A 25070-nucleotide genomic window follows, 5' to 3' on the forward strand; every position below is an offset into this window, starting at 1 on the left:
ATGATGAAGCCTAATAATGAATTTAAGTGGGTAGTATTGAAAGAAAATAAATGGAAGACTTTGGATCAATTAAAAGAAACAATTATTAAAGGAACAAGGAGTTATTTGAAGAAAGAGTACACCAGATACATGGGCTTTAAATTTATGATGAAAAAATTATCAATAGGACAGCCTCACAAATCAACAGCAGATAACCTAGCCAGCCTACAACAGCTACAAGCAGAAAACCAAAAGATACGGGAAAGCCACGAAATTTCTACAAACCATATCACAGAATTTGAAATGAATATGATAAGAAAATCAAGGAAAACATTATTATCAAACCGATTACTAACCTTCCTTAATAAATTTAATATTGGTATAGGACCTCATGGCAACAATCCAGTGTTTTAATTCCTTCCAACCGTTAGAAGCCTGCAATAAGAAAAAGAATAATTTTTAAATATGTAATTAAATTATATACATCAGATAAAAAAGGACACAAGCGGGGATAATAAAATTAAAATTTGTTAATTACCTTTTTAAGAGAAAAAATTGAGCAGTTAGGTTAGTTATGAAAGTCGATAGCAAATTCTGATGTAACATGTAGCACTATGAATTGTAGAACAGCGAACAGCTGACCAAAGCCACCCAAATCAAATGAATGTAATATCTGTGGAACATATGTTTATAAAAAGAAGTACTGTACCCAAAGAGTTATTTATTATTGTTATTTATTATATTTATTAATGTCGATATATTTATTTATATGTTTTTATATTTATTACTTTTAATTATGCCACGTTTGTTACCTGAAAAGATTTAAAGTGAATACCAGTTACCAAAACCAAAGAGCCATTAGCAAAAGAAAGTATTGTACCTGATGTATAGAAAATTATTTATATTAAGACCTAAGAAATACTATAAGATATAAGCCCAGAAGTTTATGAATCGAAATTATTGTCTAAAAGGAATCATTTATGAGAATTATGAAATGTGTGTAGTTAAGTTGGCAGCCCTGCAAGCGGCGAATTCAAAAATTACTGTGTTGTAAATGGTGTCAGGAGGAGTACGTTTAGAAGTTTATATTTATGATATTTTTATGTGTGTTGAAGAGGAGAATTGTTATTGTTTTTTGATAAAGGTATAAAGGAGATGCAGCGAATATGTCTGCGGAATGTGATAGAAGTAGGAGAGTATAATTTATAAATAAAGTATAGTGTATATCAATGTATTGAAGGGTGGGTTTTCATTAAAAACATTGTGATTCTCAAATATTTTGAATTCAAACCCAGGGGCGCGTGTAACATATTTAAATCTGGGTAGATAAAAAGCCCTAACAGAAATAGTAATAGGTCTAAAAATAAAGTAATTGGCTAATATCGCCAAGCAGATAATAACAAGATTAGATAGCATCAGCTTGTTCTGGCTAAATGGTACAAGAACTTAAAAAGGATTTGAAGGAAGTTTACTACTCATAAATAGATTATTTATAAAATATTTGAAGATTGAGGTTATATAGATGTATTCACGGATCGGTGACCTAGAGATCGATCAAACCGAAGAACGTAGAATCTGACCAAAACCCCTTGGCAGAGCTTTATTGCATTCGGATGGTGTGCAATGTGAAAAAACACCCGTCCACGTGGCTAATTATTAAGTAGCATGGAATTAATATTAATATATAAAATATTAACTAGCATGCAAAGAGCATAAATAAAAAACCAAATAAAAATAATTTAATGTATTCAGGAAATAAGAGTTACCAGGCGCATGAATACCTAATAAAATTTGCATGCACCAATAGTAAAACGGCAGTTAATAGGCGGCAACTGTAGGCCAATTCAAAAATATTTATATATATTTATATAATTGTAGTAGATTTCGTGTAAAAATTTGTGTAATCTATGTTATCAATATGGCTCGAATGCAAAGAAATTATTAATCATATAATCTAAGCAATATCTTGGCATTTTTTGTAAGATCTATTTGAATTTAATGGCGGAGGATTGAGATATTTAAATTCTATGCTAATTTGAAAGTCGGAAAGAGAATCTGTAAAACTTGAGAAGGAAGAACCAGCACTCGCCAGCCAGATGCCACCATAAGAGGACCCCAAATATTTTAGAGCGAAGTACCTTATTAATAATTTTGTAAAAATTAAAGTTAAAGTAAATTATTAAATTTCTTAAAAGACTTCGTGATGCTATTGTGAAGCAGAAGTCATTTTTCATTTTTTTATTAAATTTATAACCCCTTGGAGGAGACGATTCCGGCTACCATATTCCCGGACCACATGGAGTTGGATCGACATCGGCGGCTTATAAGAAGATTTTCGACACGTGAGTGATTAAATTTGAATTTAGTGATGGGCGCCCTAGTGCTTCGAAATAATCTGATGATCAAAGCTAGCTCGCCGAAAGGGTTATTATAAATTAAGAAATTAATAAGAGTAATACTTGCGCAAGTAAAAAATTAGTATTAAAGGTATTTAATTGAAAGAAAAATATAGATCAATATTTTAGAAATTTCTATTTAATCAAAGAAGTACGAAATCTAGGCTATCAAACGTATGCATACAATATTTAATTTTTTGCAATACAATTTGCGATAATTTATCATAGTTCTAATTCACTAGATGAATGGCTCTACCTATTCCGTCAGGTGCCGAATCTTGCACCCTGAGATAAAAATATATATTCGATACAAAGAAATCTACTAAGTACTAGAGATGTTAATATATATATATATTTGGATTATTAGTGGCTAATTTATCAAGCTGATCTTAGAGCACATATTTTTGATTGAATTATCCAAGTCGACAAGTATTAGCAAGTGCATGTCGCAGCTACATGCAAAGGAATGCATATGATTTTAAGATAAAGGCACATGGTAATGTTTCGTGCCATTAATCTAGAATATAAAGTTTAGCCTGTGATATTTTGCTGATATAAAATTATTGTTCTATTTTTTATATTATATTTTTTATCGCTCTATATATATTTTTTGCCTCGATTGATCTTTGCATTATTGATGTAATATATGTGTGAAATTTTCATGGTGTGCAATTTATTTTTTATTCCTCATCTCTATAGTATAAGTATCATTTTTATATATATTTATTATTTATTGAATTACAAGAGTTATTGGAGAAGCCCATATCTAGGCCTATCAAGATTTTTTAAGACTGAATACTATTAGAAAACCACGACCTAATTATATTAAATCTCATGCTTTACCGACTGATGCCAAGCAGGAGGCTAATCGTTATTTAAATATAAAGAATAACGTGACAATATATAAATTAATGTCTGTTTGTGTGTTAGTTGTTAGGGAAAATAGACTCGAAAACTACTTGACAGAACGGCATGAAACTTTAGGAATATGTTGTGTGAATATTGAAGATTGTTTCTGACCAGAAATTTTAATAGGGAGGCTAATAATAATTATTTATAAATCCATTTTACAGACCTATGCTTTCGGAATTTTCGGCCGAGCGGCTACCTATAATTTAGCATCTAAAGTTACCAGCTGTGTACTGGTATTAAAACGGTATTTTGGAGTTGGAGTTAGTGTAGATGATTTGCACCAGCTGTAGATAATCGTTCCTTAGAATACCTATACAAATAATTATCACTCCCCTATCATTGAGAAACTGGAAAATGTTGGGAAAAATTGTTCATCTCATGAAAGAGAGTTGTTCATATTGAATTCATAATTAGCGAAGAATTACAGACTAAATTGAATTTTTTTTCTAATTCAGCTTAGCTTATATTCATCCTAAAATGGAAGATGGAAAGAATATGGAATTCTGTGTAATTCATCGTACATGGCACATTTCCTGGACCATCGATTGACAATCAACAACTATGAAAACATTAAATTCATCTTTGAAACACTGATTTAACCTACCGGTATCTATTTTTTTAATTCAACACTTTACTGATAGATATTACTACCAATTGATTGAGGAGAATATGTTTTCGGAATAATAAATGCTGCATGACTAAGCTCATAGGAAGTCCGTATTGAAATGTAAATGAAACTTTCATTGTCAGATAAATTTAATGATTCACCAAATAAAGTCAAGTGTGACATGAGATACATTGACTTTTTGGCGGTACGAAGTTCGCCGGGTAAGCATTAATACGCCGGGTAATATACATCCTTTGTGTGAGGAATAATTTTATACATGAATGACCAATAGGTGAATTGAAAATAACTTCTCGCCCCACTTGGATGTAATGAGCTGGTTTACGTGCGTCATATGGAGGCCGAAAGTGATTGTTCTCTGGCCAGGCCGGTAAAATTTTTACGGCCCTAGGGCTGTAAAATAACCTTGAAGTCAGCTGATTCTGATTTGATGTGAACGTGTTTACAAAATGGTTTATGAAACGGAATAAGTTTATGCTTCTAGAATTGAATAAAGTATTTTGCAATAAGATACTATCATTTTATTTGGATGAATGAAATACAAATGAGATATTATAAACTATTCAAATTCAATTTTCAGAGTATAATAGAATCTAACCTCAAACCACCTAGTACTGCGTTTATCACGGAACATAGTGGATAAACGGAATCATTTTATGCTTCTAGAATTCAATAAAGTATTCTGCAATAATATACTATCATTCTATTTGGATGAATAAAATACAGATAAGATATATATTATTATGAACTATTCAAATAATTCGATTTTCAGAGTAGGATAGAACTTCTAACCTAAACTTCCATTGACATTCAGATTGGCCAAATTTCAAGTGTGCTAAAACAGCTGATCAAAAACTTTTCATTATTTGTGTTTATCATTCAATAATTAAAACATTTATAATAATATTATCTTATTGTCATTTGGAAGAATAAAAAGTTTAAACTCAACCTCTTACATAATTGAACATAATCTTTTAGGTTATTTAGACAATCAGGATAAAAAATAAAAATACTTGGACAATTTCCTGATATTCAGATTACCTCAGATTTGCTAGAGCTATGACCTTCCACTTTTGCTTTCGGAAGTGCTTATAATAGACAATAAATTATTTTCATATATTTATTGTTTATTTTTCTGTGTGGCGAAAAATAACGTTCTCACCATGGGCAAAAATGTTTTTCCGGCTCTCAATCTTTTCTAGTCCTCGGAAAAGTCTCATTTTCGGCCCTAGGTGCGAAATATACTATTACATTCTCTAATTATAATAATTTATACACACCGTTCCATGGGAATAATTAGTAATACCATAAATCATCCATATGAAATGATTCATAAATAGGTAGAGGCATAATTCAAAACTATTATTTGTGTGTTAATATGCAGGTTTTCAATGTAATAGTTGAACTTCAAATAGCAGGAAATTCCCAGTGAACAATAGGGTAGTATCTCAGAAACTATAATGATGATATAATCTTATTATCCTCGCAAAATAGTAACTCAGAAACTATAATGATTATCTAATTATTATCACCGCAAAAAATGATACAATCAATACAGACAAGATGTGCAAATATGATATATTTTGAAAGTATTGTTATCGAGCATACATAGTGATGACGCTAATTCATAAATCTAGCCTCTTGTCAACCATTGAATATTATTCTATAAATTCAATCTAATATATATATATATATATATATATATATATATATATATATATATATATATATAATATATATATATATACCGTATATATATTGAGTGAACCTTTCTTCGAAACCACTCTTTCAGCTTCAAGATTGGAACTAATGTTTCCAATGGGTTTTTGGAAATTAATTTACTATCAGCATCCGTCTATAATACAAAATTTATCAACTGACTGATTAAACAGCACCTGGATCTCATATTTGGAATGTTCTGGCCTTATCTGTGAATAAATCCTGAGAATATAGATATTATTAGGAATGCCATAGAGATTAAATATGACATGTTGAGGCTACGACAATCGCTGGTATCAAACTGTTTATTCCTGTATCTATATTTCAAACATTGATGATGCAACTTTTCAATCAGATTGATTCAATCTACGTTTCGATTCCACTTAATTAACACAGGCTGGGAAAGTCATTCATTAAAAAATTCTCCGTACCGACTATACATGAAATATGTAGTATCCAATCTGTCGCTATGATTACAGGCAAGCTAAAAGCCAACATGAAGTATTGCGTTATCGTTTTCAAATCAATTGACACGTAAAAATTCATAAATCGTTGCTATAAGCTCCATCCAGTTCAAACAAACCAGACCACCACTCCAGTCCAGTTAATCTGATCATTAAAAAAATCTTTTTCGAAAGCGGAAACTCTTCTCATGCGTTTTATTCAGTAATAACGCATTATTTGTTAGCGGCAATATGCTCTACATCAAACAGCTCGTTTACCTGGAGGCTACATCCATTGATGCATCTCATTTTTTGGTAATATTTGCTCAAAGCATTCAAAACTCCGTTGGATTCTATCTTCGAATGTATTCCATAGCATTCGATATCGTTTTTGCCGATTTAATTTCCCATTTTCTTCAAGATTTTCATTGTACATTTTTTCATTTCAATTCTCCAATGATCCTAAATATGAGTATAAATGGGGTAATATTTGTGAGATCTGAAATGAATATAAGCACAATAATTGCGATACTGTAGGCCTATTGACGATTGAGGATTGAAACAATTACAATAGAATAAGAAACTGATGATTACCATGTCTATTATTTAACTAGATAATATTAAATATCATAACTGTTATTCTATTAGTCTTCTGAACATAGTAACATGATGATTATACAATTGGAAATGATATGATTGAGATCTCAAATAATATTGAGATCTAGAATATAATGATTGTCTCGTATCATATTACATTTTATTGTCACACAAATATGGCATTCAAGCTTTTGGTTTTGATTCCCTATTGAACTTCAGTGAAGAGTGAAAGCAATAATAATTCGAGTGTTTCATTATTTCATCAATGATCTAGATGAATGGAATACTTTTGTGCGATTCTGTTCATTCAATAAAGACTACAATAGAATACAATGATCATTTTATTTGATTTGACTTGGTAAATCAATGATACTTTTTATCTGTGTTACTCCTAAGATGCGACATATTTCAAACATTCACTTATCACAGTTATTGACTTGCGATTTGCAAGCAGTAGATTAAGCCAGTTGAAATCACGAACATTGACTCCTACTTGACCCGCAGCTAATCATAAAAGATGAAATCGTTGCACGACGGAAAGTAGAATTGGAAGGGCCCGGATGAAGAGAAAATTACACTACTTCTCGTGAACGACAATAATAACTTGGGGCCAAGTCAGAGATCGATGCAACTACCAAATTCCACAGTATTTTCAGAGTTTCTCGATAGAGCTTGGAGAAAAGTACAATGTACAAACAGTGTGGTAGAAAGCGTTCCAAATGATGAATGAATAGAAGTTTGGCCACTTGGAATCTAGCTCGATTAACATCAAAGACTCCCATAAATTATTCACAATCAACTGTTGGTAAGTAGTAGACTTTTAGCCTCATTCATGACTGACTTATTCACAGTGGAAGCAAAGATTGATTCCTCTTTTGTATATTTTAAAAGGCGTGAGTAAAAAGTTCCACTTGGAAACAGTGTTGTAATTGATCAATAAGACCAATGTGCCTAACAAGTAGGCCTAGGCTATTTTCGGTGATGATTAAGTTATGAGGAATCATCGTTTCCACATGCACAGTGATTATTTAATGAGAGAACGCGTGTCGATTGATGAAAGTTTTCGTCTGTTACTGTAGATGAGACGAAGAGAAAACAAATTTGAACTCGAAGTTCGCTTCATTTGTTCAGTAATGATTCCTAGTGTATTATCATAGATTTTATACTTGAAAATTACAATACCTTTTAAGTCTAGTGGAAAAACATTTCAGGATTTTTTTCCAAAAGTGAATGAATTGAGATCAAAAGGAGAAGAATCAAAGAGGAGAAGAAAATATAAAGAAGAGAAGATGAATGATCAAATGAGAGCAGTGACGGTAAGACAAAAGCTGAAGAGGAAGTCAAAGAAATAATATGAATGATGATTTTCCCATGATCTTTTCCTGTTCTCTGGATTTCAGTTCACAATGCATCCGACATTTGATCAATTAACTAACTGATGAAGTTCTGGCTCTATTCATACATAAATGACGAGATTTTTTTCTGTGTTGGAAATCAGAGCGAATTGTATTCTCTGTGCCTAATGAAGCAGTTGATTCCAATCATTCAAATGATGCGGAAAAATTGAAGAGAAACTGGAATGGATAGAATTCAGAGGAAGGAGGAAGTAGGAAATGGAGAGGGATAATTGAATAGGGACAGGTTTGAATAGGATAAGAGAACATGATGAAGAAGAGGAAGAGAGGGATGAATAGAGAAAAAGTGATGGTAGGAGGGAGAGGAAGCGTTGGGGGAAAGCTGAAAGGAATGTGCCAGGGGAAAGCCTTCATAGAAATGGTCCAGCTGGACATGGTTGGGGGTTGGGGGTCGGGTCCTGTCAAATCGTTAGAAAAGGCTCGAATAACGTACTTGGTGATCTGTCTGGTCTCCCTTCGACTCCCCCTAATTAACCAGTGGCGTCCAATAGAGGCAGCCAGAAAAAATATCCTTCCAATTAGTCAAAGCTCACGAGGACAGCGTAACCGGGCCGACAGTCGATACGTTCGTTTGTTGGTTCGTCAATTAGAGGCAAACCCCATTGGCTGCAATTACTTTCCGTATCATCCAGGTAACCTACATTGTTCTCACGCATTCCTCTCTGCACATAAATGTCAGCACTGTCTGTCAGCGTTGCTGAAAAACTGACAGAAACTGAACTTCACGGAATTTGTTCGTTCTTGAGAAATAGGAATCGTCAAAATAAATGCAGATTTATATAATATACAAGGATACCGAGAAAATATAAAGTAATTATATAAGGCACTGTAAGAGAAGCAAAAGAGATACTCAAGCGAAAAAATAGAGCATAACGATGAAACATCAAGAGAATGGGAGTTAGATTTGCGAATTAAATTCGATTCTCTTTTTCAACTATCCAATAACTAACCAAACATAGGGGTGCTCACTGGAGCGGGGGTTCAGACGCAGGCTGCGTCCTTAAAATTCTCACTCCTTAGGGGGATAAAAATCACAAAATCAGGCTAAAAATCAAATCTTGAGGAGGGTCCTCAAAATGACTACTGAAGAAATTTTCAATTTTCTTGTATAGGGTTGAGGGGTTGGAGCTCAATATATTGAGAATTCAGGGGTGGGTACGACCATGGTTCATGGTCTTAGGAGAGGGGGTCACCCCTGGCAAACAGGTATGATCTCCATATTGTAAATATATACATGTTGAATTGGAACATTTCAACGTTACAAAGTGCAGAATAAACAACACACAATTCGTGCATCACTGATCCACTGGCCATATTCAAACCTATCTCATCTGATAGTAGTCCACATCACCTGACCAACTAGAAATGAGCAGTACAGTTGAGAGATAGAAGTGCACTCATTAATAATAATCGAGTGGTTGCAGTGTACAGTGTTCAGCATACGCCCCCGTTCAATGATGATGGTGTGAACACCTTTTGTATGCAAATAGGAGAGTGTTTAGCTGTAGCAACAACAGAATCAACCAACTCATTGGTGAAGCAGCAGTGGAACAATGGCATCCCTATGGTTACTTAGTGGCTCAGACAAAATGTTCCAGCAATGACAGTAGTTAGCCGCGGGATCCCATTGTATTCTAGCTTGAATGAGCCCCTACTTCCTCCCCTTCACCCGAATGAACCACTTACAACCCCCGCCGCCGTTTGTTCCAGTGGCTATCTGTTGTTGTTAGGAGTCAGTTAATAAGCGGCCAATAGGAAGGATCCGTTCACCTTCACAACTCGGCAGCTACTTGTCTTATTGAATGCCATCTGACCGCCCAATTAACATTCAAATCGAGTTCCCGCACTGGAACAAGTCCTTGGTCAACTGAGACGTCCTGTCTCTATCACAGAAGAAGCACATTGATGGTTGTCTTGCAGGTGAAATTGAAAATATAAGAATTTGAGATCAATAGTCACATGAATTATTCTCGAAAATAGTATTTTCTATCTTGGTCTTTGTTACTGGCTAATATCGACATTGTAGCTCTACAGGGTGATTCATAATTATGGTAAAATAATTTAATACGTGATAGTGGAGGTAAAAATAAGAAAAAAAGTTCTTATAAACATATATCCATAAATGCTTCATTAGCGAGCTATACAGGGTGAAAGATTTCGCCCGGAATTCATTTCCTCTGGTGAAATACAACGATGCTGAATTGTTTCGCGACTAGTTTTTGAGAAACTTATGCTGGATTCATATGGAAAAATATCTGAAAAATTGAATAAAACTAGTCTGGAAGCTGTAGTGTCAGTAGTTTTTGAGAAAAAAGTTGAATATGAAAAAAATCTAAGTAGAAAAACATAGACTTCTACGTTTGATGCCCAATAACTTTCTTTAATGACCAGTAAACAAATAATTTTTTACAATTTAAATTGTAGATAATTCAATTCTGAAAAGAATGATGTAAGCTGTGTAAACTAAATTTGAATAAAAGTTGAATAAAATGTATTCTTATGTAGTACATTACACCACAAAAATTTGCTGTTTTATGAGGAGAGAACTAATAACTCATAAGTTGTAGCTGATTGCAAATAAAATATTCGGTTTTTTATGAAAAGTTTTTTTAATATGAAAGTAGCATATCTAAATGACAGTAAACTTATACCAAAAGACTAGTAGATTATGCCATTAAGCCTGGGAGGAAGCTCGAACAGAAGTAGATGATCTCCTATGATTCCTGCCCAAATGTTTACTGAAAACTGATGTTGTGGAAGATTAGGATTGATGGCATGAGGATTCTCAGCTGCCCAAATATGTTGGTTGTGGACTTTAACGATAGCTGTTTTTGTAAAGTGTGCCTCGTCGGTAAATAAAACGGTTGTTAAAAAGTTTGGGTAAACAAGTTTTACTAAAAACCATCGGCAAATACCAGCACGGGGAATAGTCTCGTGGCAATAGAGTATGAACTTTCTGGAGGTGGTATGGATGTAATAGTTGCTCTTTTAGTATCCTCCAAATAATAGATTGATTGACATTAAACTGCACTGACAATTCTCTCGTGCTTTCTATGGATGTTCATAAATTTCATTAAGAACTTGTTCTTCTAACTCAACAGTCATAGTAGATCCTGGTCTGCCTGCATAAATGTGCTCTTTGGATATCAAAGAATCTGTTTCAGACAGACGTTGATGAATAGTGGCAAAAAACCTTGAACTTGGACATACTCGGTTAGGAAAGTTCTCTTGATACAAACGTCTCGCTTCAGTACTTTTACAGTAGTGTCCCATTCCATACATTAAATGCATGTCAGCGGAGTATGAATAATGTCTAAAATTACCTGTCATTATTGAAAAAGTTAACACTTAACACAAAAGCAAAGTGGAATAGTTACAAATAACTGGTTAATAGATTAAACAAAAAACACAGAGCGGTTACAGTAGGCCTAACTTACAGTTTGTTTTTTTTTTGTTCAACAGTGAGCTAAAATATTTCTGAAAATAATTTTCAGCTGATAATTTATTTTAAATATTTTCTTATTTAGAACATAATAAATCAGTTGTTTTGGAACAGCTGTTATTAAAATCCATGTTTTATTTGCAATCAGCTACAAACTATGAGTTATTAGTTCTCTCCTCATAAAAACAGCAAATTTTTGTGGTGTAATGTACTACATAAGAATACATTTTATCCAACTTTTATTTGAATTTAGTTTACACAGCTTACATCATTCTTTTCAGAATTGAATTCTCTACAATTTTTATTGCGAGGAATTATTTGTTTACTGGTCATTAAAGAAAGTAATTGGGCATCAAACGTAGAAGTCTGTGTTTTTCTACTTAGATTTTTTGCATATTCCAACTTTTTTCTCAAAAACTTCTCACACTACAGCTTCCAGACTAGTTTTATTCAATTTTTCAGATATTTTTCCATATGAATCCAGCATAAGTTTCTCAAAAACTAGTCGCCAAACAATTCAGCATCGGTGTATTCCACCAGAGGAACTGAATTCCGGGCGAAATCTTTCACCCTGTATAGCTCGCTAATGAAGCGTTTATGGATATATGTTTATATGAACTTTTTTTCTTATTTTTACCTCTACTATCACGTATTAAATTATTTTACCATAATTATGAATCACCCTGTATAAGCGAATGATCCTGTTGATAGTGGTAATTTATTGGTGATACGCGTATAGCACATTCCAAGTTTCCAACTATAAAGAATCAAAATCCAATGATGATTTTAGGAAAATTATTAAGTTCAATATATGTAATCGAAGCATGTAATCGCATCAACATGACTAGACAAATATCATGATCGAAAAAAAGGGTTCGCTCATCAATAAACTTTGAATCGCTAATGAAGCGTATAATATTGTGGGCTTTTAGTGTGTCTCTAGTATACTGATACACTTCAAGTAGTATAGTAGGTTTAATTTCAAGTAGTAGGTAGGATCAATTCGAGCTAGCAATAACAGTTTCGGAAATATTTATCCAAATCTAGAACAAGAAAGGAGAACTTTGAGCCGATACTTAATGAATATGAATTCTCGTCTGATTGCATCATATTTTTGTGACACATAGTACACACAATTTTGTGGATCCTCAGAGACGAAATCCATTAATACAATGATGATTCAAACCAAAATTAGACAATTCTCAGCTTTCCGATCATAAGAGAAACCTTCTAATAGCCATTTCAAGTTTCGGAAATGTTCATCATACCAATATTTTTAGGAATTCAGAGAGCCCAGATGTATCTATCAAGCCAGATTGTTTGATTACAATTTTCGCTGCAAACATAATGCGAGCCAATAGATCGCTTGACTGTCCCCAGAAATCGAAATACACTACATTGATCAACTTCATTAATTACCAAACATGGTCTGCAATAATAGCTACAGCCACATCTGGACAGTATATAATAGGAATAGAATGTTATTGGAGCTAATATTGACAACGAAACGAGCTGGAGTAATGATTGGTTTACTCACAATACCTTTTAATACCCAGTATGCACCAATGAAATGCCAGCAAAACTGAGCAGTAATAGCTTATATACCCTGTGTAATAATTACTTTTAGTCCATTGTTTTCGCCACAAATGGGTTTGGCCGGCTTTGTCGCATGCCATGCTGTTGGTCACAATGTTTTGTCTCAATCATGCAACAAACTCATTGGCTCAAGTATCTAAAAGGGTCCAGTCTCAAACATGATATGATTGCTATTGCTCATTATAATGTTACCTAGTATGCCCACTTTGCCTCAGGCAGCTAATGAGCTGTTTGCAATTGTTTTATTATTCAGAAATAGAATGTAACGCAGAAATTACATGCGAAATTATGTGGAACCGGTGAGATTCACGGAAATTATGATTACACACATTGAGAGGTGCATCAAATGTTTAATAACCAAATACAAAACACCATTAAGGACGAATACAATCCCTGATGTTACTGATTGATCATTTCAAGGTATACGCTTTCTAGCCTCTATTGCTTTTCTTCGAAGTTTTCTTCAACGTCCTTATTGTTCTGAATCTCAATTCAATAAAATAGGAGAACAGTTGCATATAGGATGAAATTTGTATCATCTGTTAAGCTGATGGTCATCAGGAGGTTCTACCGAACCAAAAGAATATACTATCCTCTCAGAATAGGAATAGGCAATCAACATTATCACTTAGTGAGTTACTAGTTTGTTTTAACTTGCATCTGACAGTTAGGTAATAGCACCAATTAAGTTTGTTCTTCGTAACTTCTAGACAAAGTTTGGGAAAATAGGTTCTACTAGGAATACTATCAGTTCTACTCTTAGTTCTATCAGGAACCAATAATTGAACAATACAGTTGTTAGAACAGCTGTTAACTACTGATAAAGTTTGTAGGCTAGGTGGTTCATGGAGAAACCTGTAAATAATCTGAAACTACTGTAACTACTATTGCAGGGTGGAGAGGAAGAAAAAAGGAGGAAATAGAGAAGTCACTATCAAGATTAAGATATAGTGATGAATTTGGTAGAGGGAGGCAGGATAGATAATAGGAAAAGGAACAACCAAGAATAGAACAATTTATCGGGAGATAAGAAGTTAAGAGTAGAATGGATATAGAATAATTTATTTATTCATTTATTCATGGAGACAACAGGTAAAAAACCCATTTTGCCTCCTTCACACATTACAATAATTTTCAACATAATACTTTTTAATAAAAAGAAGATGGAAAATATGAGAAAAGAATAAACTATAAAAATAGCTTATTACAGTAAGAACAACAACAGTAATACAGTAATTCCAGTAATACCAGTAAGAAGACAACAACTACTGTTAGAGAGTTGGAAAAGGAGGAAATGAAGAAGAGATAAAGGACGAGAATGCAATGGTGGGGGAGAAGGAAGAGGATAACGAGAAGGTACAGGAGATTGGTAAAGGGCTTGATGTTGGAGTACAGCATAGAATAATAATGTAGATGTATGAACAGGAGAAGAATGAGTGTTGTTCTTTGTGATAGAAGAGTAAATATTGTTGGATGAAGGAGATTATGAAGGTCATAGAAAGAATAAGAAAGGGAAAAGGAAGAAACGGAATACAAATAAAAAAGGAGAAAAAAAAGGAAGAACGAATATAAGAAAAACAAATAGAATATGAAAAAAATGGGAGATAAAGATATGTAACAAGATAATTGGAAAATCTAATGAATTATGTAAATGTGAATGACAAGTTAGAATACAAAAGGAGGATGAGAAGATAGAAAAGGATGGTGTGGTGGATAGGAGCCCAATTACCTGTTTGTCTTCATGACTTGGTTGGGTGTTGGCAGGGGGGAGGAGGAGTCGATTGAACAAAGTTGTATAGCTGACGTGACCAATCAGGCGGCAAGTTTTGACCAACTTTTCCGTTTCTGGTCAGTTGGAACTTTTCGACGTCGTAAACTGGTGACGCCGGAAACGCTGTGCCTTTGTCTGCCGCTACAAGTCGCGAGAACAAGTTGCGACGCGACAGACGTCTGAACGCGAAGATCCAATCGCCGAGAAGTCAGACATACTATGATCATGAAACATGCATGAGCTCCCGTCGCCTGCCACAGATAATGTCTGCTCACGACGTGACAAACGATGCTAACACAAAATTTCACAAGAAACATGCGTTTGAAATGCTGTATCCACCGGAATAGCTACGCAGAACCGTCTACGGTATCCGGTTAACAGTTCAAATGACAAATTTCATATTTCAAACTTCAGTACTAGATATAATATCTACGCTCCTTGAAACAGAGGTTTTCTGTACATTATTGTGGGTCTGGGAATACGAAGGCCCCCCCGCCCGTTCGTCAAACAAGATTAACATAGCAGTGGGAGATAGCAACTTGAAATACATTGGGCAGCGTTAATAAGTAGTCTCTTTAATAAGGTATTGATAAAATAATTCAAGGTTCAGGCGCTACTCCCGCTTCATGAGTACCACTTCAAAAACTCCTCTGAATAATATCATGTATGAGTTTAAACATTTTTCACAGTGATTGGAAACCTACCTAAATCTGAATCTAATCTCGTCTCTCATCATCACTCATCTCATTTCGCACGAACACAAGAATAGAGCTCATGTGGGCATCACTCTCAGCAGAAAACATCACTTATATATGCAATACGTGTGAAGATGATAATATATTGATGGATATGTGAACATTAAGAAAATTCAATTACTTTTTTCAACCTTTTCATTATCCACTTATTTCATTTTATCCATCATCAAAATGGTTTATATTGAAGTATAAAATAAGAAAGTAACCTTCCTCCTACAGTCAATATTTTCATTCATTGCATCAGAAAGTAACTAGAATAGCCTATCTATTGAATCCAGAATTCGAGATTTCAGACGAATGTCAACAATGTTAAATTTTGATGAGAGAAGTAAGCAGTCAATTGATTCTAAGTTGGAGTGCAACTCCCCCTATCATCATCGAAATATTATCTTAATACGATTATTAGAACACTCCTCGACACCGAGGAGCACATTCTTATTACGCTCATTTGCCGACGACAAATCGATGCCATCCAGTTTTAATGTGGACTGCGACGGCAGAGAGAGAGAGAGAGAGTGAGAGGAAATTAGGTTTCCCTCTTTGGCGAAAGATGTATTTTGAGAAGTGTGCGAAGTTGAAGTAGAGGAGTTGACGGAGAAGAGGAAGGAGGAGTTGTGATCCGGCTGCCCATTAGAGCAACGTTCATTATTAATTTTCTAATCATAAAGGCGTGTCTTGTCGTGCATTATTGAGACTCTTAAGCGGAGTACTTAGCAGTTGGAAAACTAATCAGCGGCTTTTAAGAGCTGCGACATAATTGAAGAACTTTATAGTTGATTAGGTTGGCAGCTCCGGCGCTCATTAAAAATGGAACGGGCTTCGGGGATCGGAGCTTATAGACCAGTGTGCAGCGCCGAGCAGAGCAGAGCCGCTCGGCGACAACTTTGGAAAACGCTTGAGGGAGCTGATCTTTGGAACGCGCGTCTGCTCGACACCTCGACTGTTCTGGTCCCCCTGGGACACCAACACAACATCCTGACCATCTTCCTCCTGTCTCCGATTCGATCCTATTTTCTTATGGCGAAACTCGTCGCAGTCGAAAAGTTTGAAACGCCAGCTAACTACTCTGCTGCCTCGTCAACAACTTTCAACGCTAACTCGGTAAGCACATCGACTTCCGACGTTCTTCTTACTTTCTCCAGGGACGCAACACACAATGTCCGTTTATAATATTTTGCTGCCTCATATTTATAGATAATACAAGAAGGAGTCAAAAACTAGACGAGATTATTTATCGAAATTATCAGTCAGAGTCAGTAGTACAAATCTCTGTTAACTCTCATCATGGATTTCAATTGTTCAGAACAACATTTCCACTTTTAATGAAATTTATTTCCTTCAAAAAATGTTGATAGGTTGATAGTATTAATATTAAACTGGTTGAAAATATTCGATGGAATGTAATCTTAGAAAATAACAAAGCTTTTGGGGCACCCCACAATTCAAAAAATGCAGCAAACTTGCTTCTATATCTATCTCTGAGCATTTTCAGATCTAAATTTAGTACCAGCTAAATATTTTTCAAATAGACCTGGAGATACCGCATTTGGCATTTGTTTCACATGGATGGAGACTGGAGAGTATGTAGCGCCCGATGTCGTTTGATTGGAGAACTTTTCAAAAGAACTTAGAATCTAGATTCAAATTTTGACGAAAATTTTATTATTCTATTTAATATCCTAGAACAACATTATTTAATGATGATGATAAGCTAACAATAATAATAATGCTGTGGTAATGATAATGATGTGACAGATTTGTCACAAGTTCATTACTGAACCTCTAAGATTGAGTCTCAGGTTGATCGTTCATCTAAAAGGAATTGACATTCATCACATAATAACACTGTTAGAAAGAGTGTCAACTTGATCTAAAAGTAATTTGATATTTATCAAAAGATCGATTCTTCAATATCATTTGTGATTGAAAAAAATGAATCTCTTATATATTATATTATATTTCGGCAATCATATCTGATAAACTAGATACAATTCTGAAGCATGCCGTTCTTTGGATAATTCTTGATCCATCCATGAATGAGCCAGGTTCAACCTCTATTGAGTGAGACAAAGCATTCAAAACAAGCATCTCGTGAGAGAATCGGCCAATGAAGTAGGCCTACTGTAATACTAACCATCCGCCTGTCGATGCAATCTGAAGAATCTTAATAGGCGAGTTGTTCAAACAAGAGATCCATGTTTGGCAAGATTACTAAGGCGGCATTTTTTGAATCCAGATGCCTTCTTGGCTGACAGAGGGAACACAACGCGATTGTTCCCTATAATTATCTCAATGTCCACTCCTTATTATTGCCGCGATTCCAGTCTGGGAATGTTTCTAATCTTGCAGACAAACAAATCGTTCATCAACAGGAAGTGACCAGATCAACAATCAGACAGATTGATAGCTACTCTTCTGTTATCTCAGGATGTTGAATACTGGAGGGAATTGATGGAAAGAGTGATCAAAAACCAGTGATCCAACTAATAGGGTAAGTATTGATTCTCGCACAACTTGGCAATTACGTACTAGAGCTCTAGAGGAATGGAGTTTTTAGCAAGTAAATTGAAGAGAAATCATAACTTATAATTTATTGTATTCATTTTTTTGAAGAACATACTCACTTCAAAGGAACAGTTAATAACAAAAATACTGTCTATTGAAAACTCAGATTAACAATAATGAATTGACTGGTGATCCATTCTCGAATTTTTCATAATCCGAAATAGCAGCAAGTTCAATCAACTGACGAGGGTGATTATGGAACAGTATAAATAAATAAATGGATAATGTCGGATGAATGGGAATAGGGATGTGAAATAGGATTATCAACAAAGGATTATAATATTTTGTCAAAACTAGAAAAAATACAGCTATTTGTTTCAGGCCTACCCTGAATTGTTTCAGGCCTAACAAAACAGGGAATTGCTATGATGCGCAATTCAATGAGGAATCCTATTTATTACTGTGATAACATGGAGAATGGACGTCATGCCAAATAATCATTACAATGATGAAATACAATACAAACTGATGTTAATGGAACTCTGTAATACTATGTCAATATTAATATTATTGTTCAGCCGTTGAATGCTGGCCTATACTAATACTATCATTAAAGGTATGACCTAAAAGCTATTTCATGTTCCTTGAGCTAGAAAAACACTTTTTTCTTCAAATATTCAAATCTGTAACTGCTCTATATCGTATTTATCTCATATTTTAGAATCGAATGACTCAGTGTTATTTTGTCAGACTAGAGAATCAATTATCAATTATATTTTTGAATATGCCCTACATTTGCAAATACTGTATGTAGCCAATAATGCATGCATTCTTCTCATTTGTGAGCATTAACCATTGCGAGGAAACAATGTAGTATGCATAATTCAATAGGCTTTTGCTACACGTAGCCTATATTGACAGGCTGTCCTCCCACTCAGAACAACTCTACCTCTGCCATGCACTGCACTAGGCATTTTTTGCTCTTACAAAAACGGTGCGCTCGTATTTAATGAAATTTATTTTTATATGGTGCTGTTACCACGAGATCACGTATAGTCATTGTATCGACTTTCTTTCGACGTCAATAAAAATCACATTTAATTGAAAACTCTGCGCTGACATGCTATCTATTTGCATATTCAAATGTGCTCCTCATTCACTGAGTCGAAGTGGGGATTGTCGATGTTTCAGGTCTCATGAAAAAGTCCACCCACGGCCAGCAAAACTCGAATTCGGAGATGCAGTCGGCTACTTCACTGATGAAGAATTGACACGCATCAGAGCTCCGAACACAGAAGCTCAATCTGCCTGTTACTTTGACTAGGATTTTAAGTATACTGTTATGTCGAAAAGTATTTTTTTGTCGAAAAGCTCTCTGGCTCTTTCATTACAACAAATCGTATACAAATAGGCTACAAGTTTTGCCTGAAATTGTTGGTTAGAATGTTTGATTCACCAGTTCTGTAGAATTTTATTGAGTATCATTTTGAAATTGTGATTCAGTTTTTCACAAAGCATAAATCAATAAAAAATAAGTTGATAAGTTGGACGCTAATTATTGCTCGTAAGATTAGAATTAGAGATATTTGTTATTATATACAGAATGTTTACGAACTCCCTACCAATACTCTAGGCCTCTAGGGCATTGTTCCAAGCTAACAAACGTATCTAAATATCATATTTAAATTATTGTCCGGAAGTCCTAAGTTACTCACACAGGGGCCATTTTGCATTTTTCACTTATTATTTTTCCAAATAATGATTGAACATACGAAACAACTAGACTAAGCTACAAAAAATTACTATAATTTTTCAAATTCATAGAACAAATTGTCGGCTATTTAAAATTGTGTTTCTTAAATAACTCAGAAACCGTTGGTTTTACAAAAACTTTTAAATAATTCTTAATAAATTTAATTACCTATTGATTGGTACCTGACGCTTTGAGATTGGACCAATATTGACTGAGATATGGCAGCTTTAGTGATAGGACACAGCTGGGGGTTAGTTGCAGTGCATGCCAAGGCATGCGGCTAAAGTCTGCCACAACAATCCGTCAGCTTTGCATGTCATTTGTACGCTAACCTATTTTAGATTATTTCAAACAATAATTAATGTTACATAATTATTGTTACACTAGCAGGAACCCGTGCTTCGCAAGGATCTATTTTCAAACTTGATAATCTAAAAACTTGACGTAATGAATTTTTAAAGAATTGAAAATAGGCCTATAACCATCCTTGGTTAATTAAGAATCTAGCCTACATGCAAAATTTCAAGTTAATTAGTCCAGTAGTTCAGACGTGATGATGCGTCAAATAAAATTTTCCTATCCCGTACGTGTATAAGCCAACTCTTTATTTTATTATAGATATGGTTAACGACTGCAAGAGATAGGAGTGTGGAACAGAATAGTTGTGAAACTATGATAGCGCCAGAAGTGTCTCAAACACCATAGTAGGTACTACATGAACTTTTTGAAAGTGATTTGAAAAAAAATGTTAAAACAAAAGAACTGAAAGCTGTAAACCTTATAATTCCACCTCCATTTAGAGAGGCTTTTGTTTGAGCCGAATGAAATCTTCTATCTCCTATATATATATTTATAAAAATGAATGTCTGTTTGTGTGTTTGTTCCCTATGACTTGAAAAATATTTGACATAACGGCATGAAACTTTGGGAATATTTTGTGTGAATATTGGGGATGGTTTCTGACCAGAAACTTTGATAGGGTGGCTTATAATGATTATTTATTAACCCATTTTTTACAGACCTATGTTTTCGAAATTGTCGGCCTAGCGGCTACCGAAGAACGGAAAGATGGTCATGATACAAGATCATATAAGGATAATATGATTTAGCATCTAAAGTTACCAGCTGTAATAAACACGTCACCCTATGATAAATTGTGTAGGCTACTAGTATTACAACGGTAGTTTGGAGTTGAAGTATACTTGATTGGTACCAGCTGTAGATAATGGTTCCTTAGAAGACCTATACAAATAATATTCACTCCCCTATCATTAAGTAACCGGAAAATGTTGAAAAAAACTAATTCACCTGATGGAAAAGAGTTGTTCATATTGCATTCATCAATGGCAGAATAATTTCCATTTTTTTAAATTTAGCTTAGCTTATATTCATCCTAAAATGGAAGATGGATAGAATATTTAATTCTGTGTGATTCATCGTACATCGCATATTTCCTGGACCATCTATTGACAATCAACAACTATGAAAACATTGAATTCATCTTTGAAACACTGATTTATCCCATCTATTTTTTTTAATTCAACACTTTACTGTTAGATATTACTACCAATTGATTGAGAAGAATATGTTTTCGGAATAATGAATGCTGCATGACTAAGCATATAGGAAGTCCGTATTCAGATGTAAATGAAAATATTGATTGTCAGATAAATTTCATGATTCACCAAATAAAGTAAAGTGTGACATGAGATACATTGACTTTTTGGCGGTACGAAGTTCGCCAGGTAAGCTAGTTGTAAATGAAGCTTTATTATTTATAGTCAACGCTGAAAAAAGACAGGCTCAATCACCAGGAGTACTATAAATTCTATGAAGGACCAGTAAGCCAATAATTTCGAGTAGTTCAATCACTTCCATTATGGACACTGGATACATTATGGACAATCAATACGTATGAAATTTATTAGCTACAAAATGAAAAACTTTGATTGAAGTGTCCCAGATGAATTAATAACCATTTAGATCAAATATAAGAAATTACTCACATCTCTCATTAACTCGTACTTTTTGTTCACAAAATATTAACACAAAAATATAAGTTATATTGAATGAACTCACGTCTATGGTAGCCTACTCTAGTTTGTCTTTTTCTGGCCGTGCTACAAATAAATGTAGGTTTGACATCTTGTTTTTGTAATCTTGTTGTCTATTAAGACATTTTTCAATGTTTTTTTTTTTTTTGTTTGCAATAAAATTTTAATTTGAAAAAAGGATTATCAACAAACTCCTAACCAAAGAAAATCTCTGTGTTCAGTTCTAATCCGAATGTATGAGACTCCATATACAGCTGATAGAAGGCCAAGCATAAGCATACAACAATGGAACAAACACGTGGCAAAAAGCTCGCGCTTTCGATCCACAGAAAATTAACTTCGATCAGCTTTGATAAAATTATTTTAAGCTTTTCAATGATTACAACATATGTTAGAATATCATGTGTCAATTATATCAGTTCCATATGGCATTCACCTTACCATGTTCATAACCTTACTAAATAGGATCCTTTTTCATCCTTTGAAACTCTTAGAGGCAAAATATCTCAAAATCCGTTCTTAGTGTGCGTCTAGCATGTTTGAAGAATATTTGTGCAGAGTTTTAAGTCTGTCGGCCAATTAGCTTGAACTGTAGTGTGATTTTACATGAAAATTTTCAAAAAATTCCCTCTCCTGGACCCCTCTCTGCTCCTGGTCGGATTTTTTCTGCATAGATCTGATTTTTTTTCATAGCTGAACAAACAAGTTCCTCATGACTTTGCTGTGCAATGAGCGGTTTAAAAAGTACAAAATTTTTTGGGGGCCCCAGCTCCCCCAGGGGGGCAAATTTCTGAAAATCCTCTCTTAGTGGATGTTTTGAGGCTATCATAAACAATTGTGCAAAATTTCAAGTTTATAGGCTCAGTAGTTTGGGCTGTGGTGTGATTTTAGTCTGTCGGGGCTTAGCCTTTTATAGATATAGAGATTATTAATGTCTGTTGATTCTCTCCCAATCATTAATTTGATGTTATGATTAAGGAATGTAATAAATGTAAATGTAAATGTAAATATAATCGGTGTCCTATCACAAAACCTGCCATATCTAGTTATATATCTTATCGATAATATTTTAGTATCGACTTCACCTCATCGCTAGTATAAAAATTGGATTTGAGCCTTTGAGCTAAAGATATTCATGTTGACAAAATCCTGATTATAAAGGGAATTGTTGATTGTTTTGCAAGGAATCATGAATGACAAACGTAGGCTGTTGTCAAAACATGGAGAGCTTTGAAAATCTCAGAGAATTTCTCTAGGTATGAAGAATGGCCTACAGCTTGAACTTTTTCCATGTTTGAACGTTTTAAATGAATGCTGAGATGAATGCTCCCCTGTCATTGTCGAACTTTCACCTTGACGAAGTCCAAATTTGATTCATAGCTCATGAAACTCATATCTTGGTGAAGTTCCAACACATGAACTTCCTAACATCTGTGATCGACCTATCCTTGGAGGTGAGAGTGACTCCCCCAGGAAAAGCTTTACACATCATATTTACATATTACTAACATGAAAATAGGAACTGAATTTCAACTCAAATTGAAACTTTAGAACTTGAAAACAATTATTGGAAAACTGAGAAGATATTGTGTGTAAAATGAACCTGTAGATTCAAGAACGGAGATGATAAATTCACGGAATCACATGATATTATTTAGTATTCAACAGTGATAAATTAGCCTTTCCAGCTTGATTTTCTTTACGAGTACTTCGACTACTGAATCATCTAATTACATAAAATTTTCTCCTAGACAAGCTGTCTGACCTGGAAAGCTTGAGAATCTGTACATCGATAGATTAAACAGTGCATTTATGTTAATTACATAGAAGCTGAATCAAATCTGATAAAAGAATGTTAGAAGCGGTGGCTTGATAATTGGATTCTTCGATCTGACTACCAGTTCCGCCTCTGCTACCCGACACTTTTGATGGGAAAGTTCTAAGAAACAAGAAGTTGTAATGAAATATCATCAACTGGTCAAGAATATCACAGTGAGAAACTCCCAGTCTGAAGATTAAGTACAGGATGCCAAGTTTCGTCTGATGAATCAGAGTAGAGAAGAAAGTAAGATTGTTTGAGATGGTGACTCAAAATGAGACGTATTTCGAATGAAATTTGTTAAACCTGTTGCAATTTCTTCAATTGCAATCTAATCTTGAAAGTTCAATGAGTAATAGCTATCGAGAGTGAACCATGATTTTCATTTTCAGTGACTATGTAAAATCAGATGTATGCAATATGCTCTGTATCAATATACTCATCCATATAGTTCTATAAATTTAAAATAAAAATAATAATTATATTCGTGTTTATTTAAAAAATAGGAAGAAGCATTGCAGGAAAGCAAGATCCTCACTTTTTCATGTAGAACCAACTCCAGTTAGAGGTTGACTTGAAATTCTTGAACATTTTTCAAACGGTCCTTTTATTCCTGAAGATCAAATTAACAACAATCTATGAAATTATATCTTGCTGAAGTCTTATTTATTTTCTGATAAAAGTGCATTTTTCGACTCTATCGACTCTATGAATGCAGAATGAAGCATAGTCTGATAGAAAGATTGATATCATTTTGAAAAAAAAACACAGATTTTCCAACAAAAAAGTATACAGGATGCAAAAAATGAACGTGTATGTAAAGTAGTGACTCGCGATGAGTCACTCAACCCGGAAACTCACAAAAACTCGATAGGCCGTACTAAAAACCCGGAGACTATTCCGGACTGATTGATCTCTGACAAATTGACTATGGATAAGAATTCCAACGAATAAAGCATTGACAAATGAGCGGCGGCCGAACTTTGATGACATGAAACTCATTTTGCAACCTCGCCAAACCACTTCGCTGCATTCATTGGCGAGCGAGAACAATGGTAATGGGAGTTGAATGGAATTTCATTTCCAATCAAGCATAGGAGGAAAGAGAAGAAACTCATTCTCAAGAAAGAGCAACAAAAGGAATGAAAATGGAGATTGTATCAGGAGAAATTGAGAAGAGAACGCAATAAGAGAGAGGAAGAAACAGGAAAAAGAACAGGGGGAAAAATTGACAAGGAGGAAAATGAAGATGATGATGATGATGATGATGATGAAGAAGAAGAATATGA

At 34.3% G+C, this 25070-nt stretch overlaps 1 protein-coding gene and 1 long non-coding RNA gene across 4 annotated transcripts in view; one reads left to right on the forward strand and one right to left on the reverse strand.

Moving 5' to 3' along the window:
- LOC111047815 (hemicentin-1) overlaps positions 1 to 25070 on the reverse strand; it is a 482899-nt gene that overhangs the window by 430362 nt on the left and 27467 nt on the right. The window lies entirely within an intron of this gene.
- LOC120351116 lies at positions 16517 to 19457 on the forward strand. Its single transcript, XR_005571176.1, has 3 exons — positions 16517 to 16751; positions 18000 to 18141; positions 19347 to 19457. It is a non-coding gene; the product is annotated as an uncharacterized LOC120351116 (long non-coding RNA).

The sequence above is a fragment of the Nilaparvata lugens genome, chromosome 4 (assembly GCF_014356525.2).
Source record: "Nilaparvata lugens isolate BPH chromosome 4, ASM1435652v1, whole genome shotgun sequence".
Classification (NCBI taxonomy): domain Eukaryota; kingdom Metazoa; phylum Arthropoda; class Insecta; order Hemiptera; family Delphacidae; genus Nilaparvata; species Nilaparvata lugens.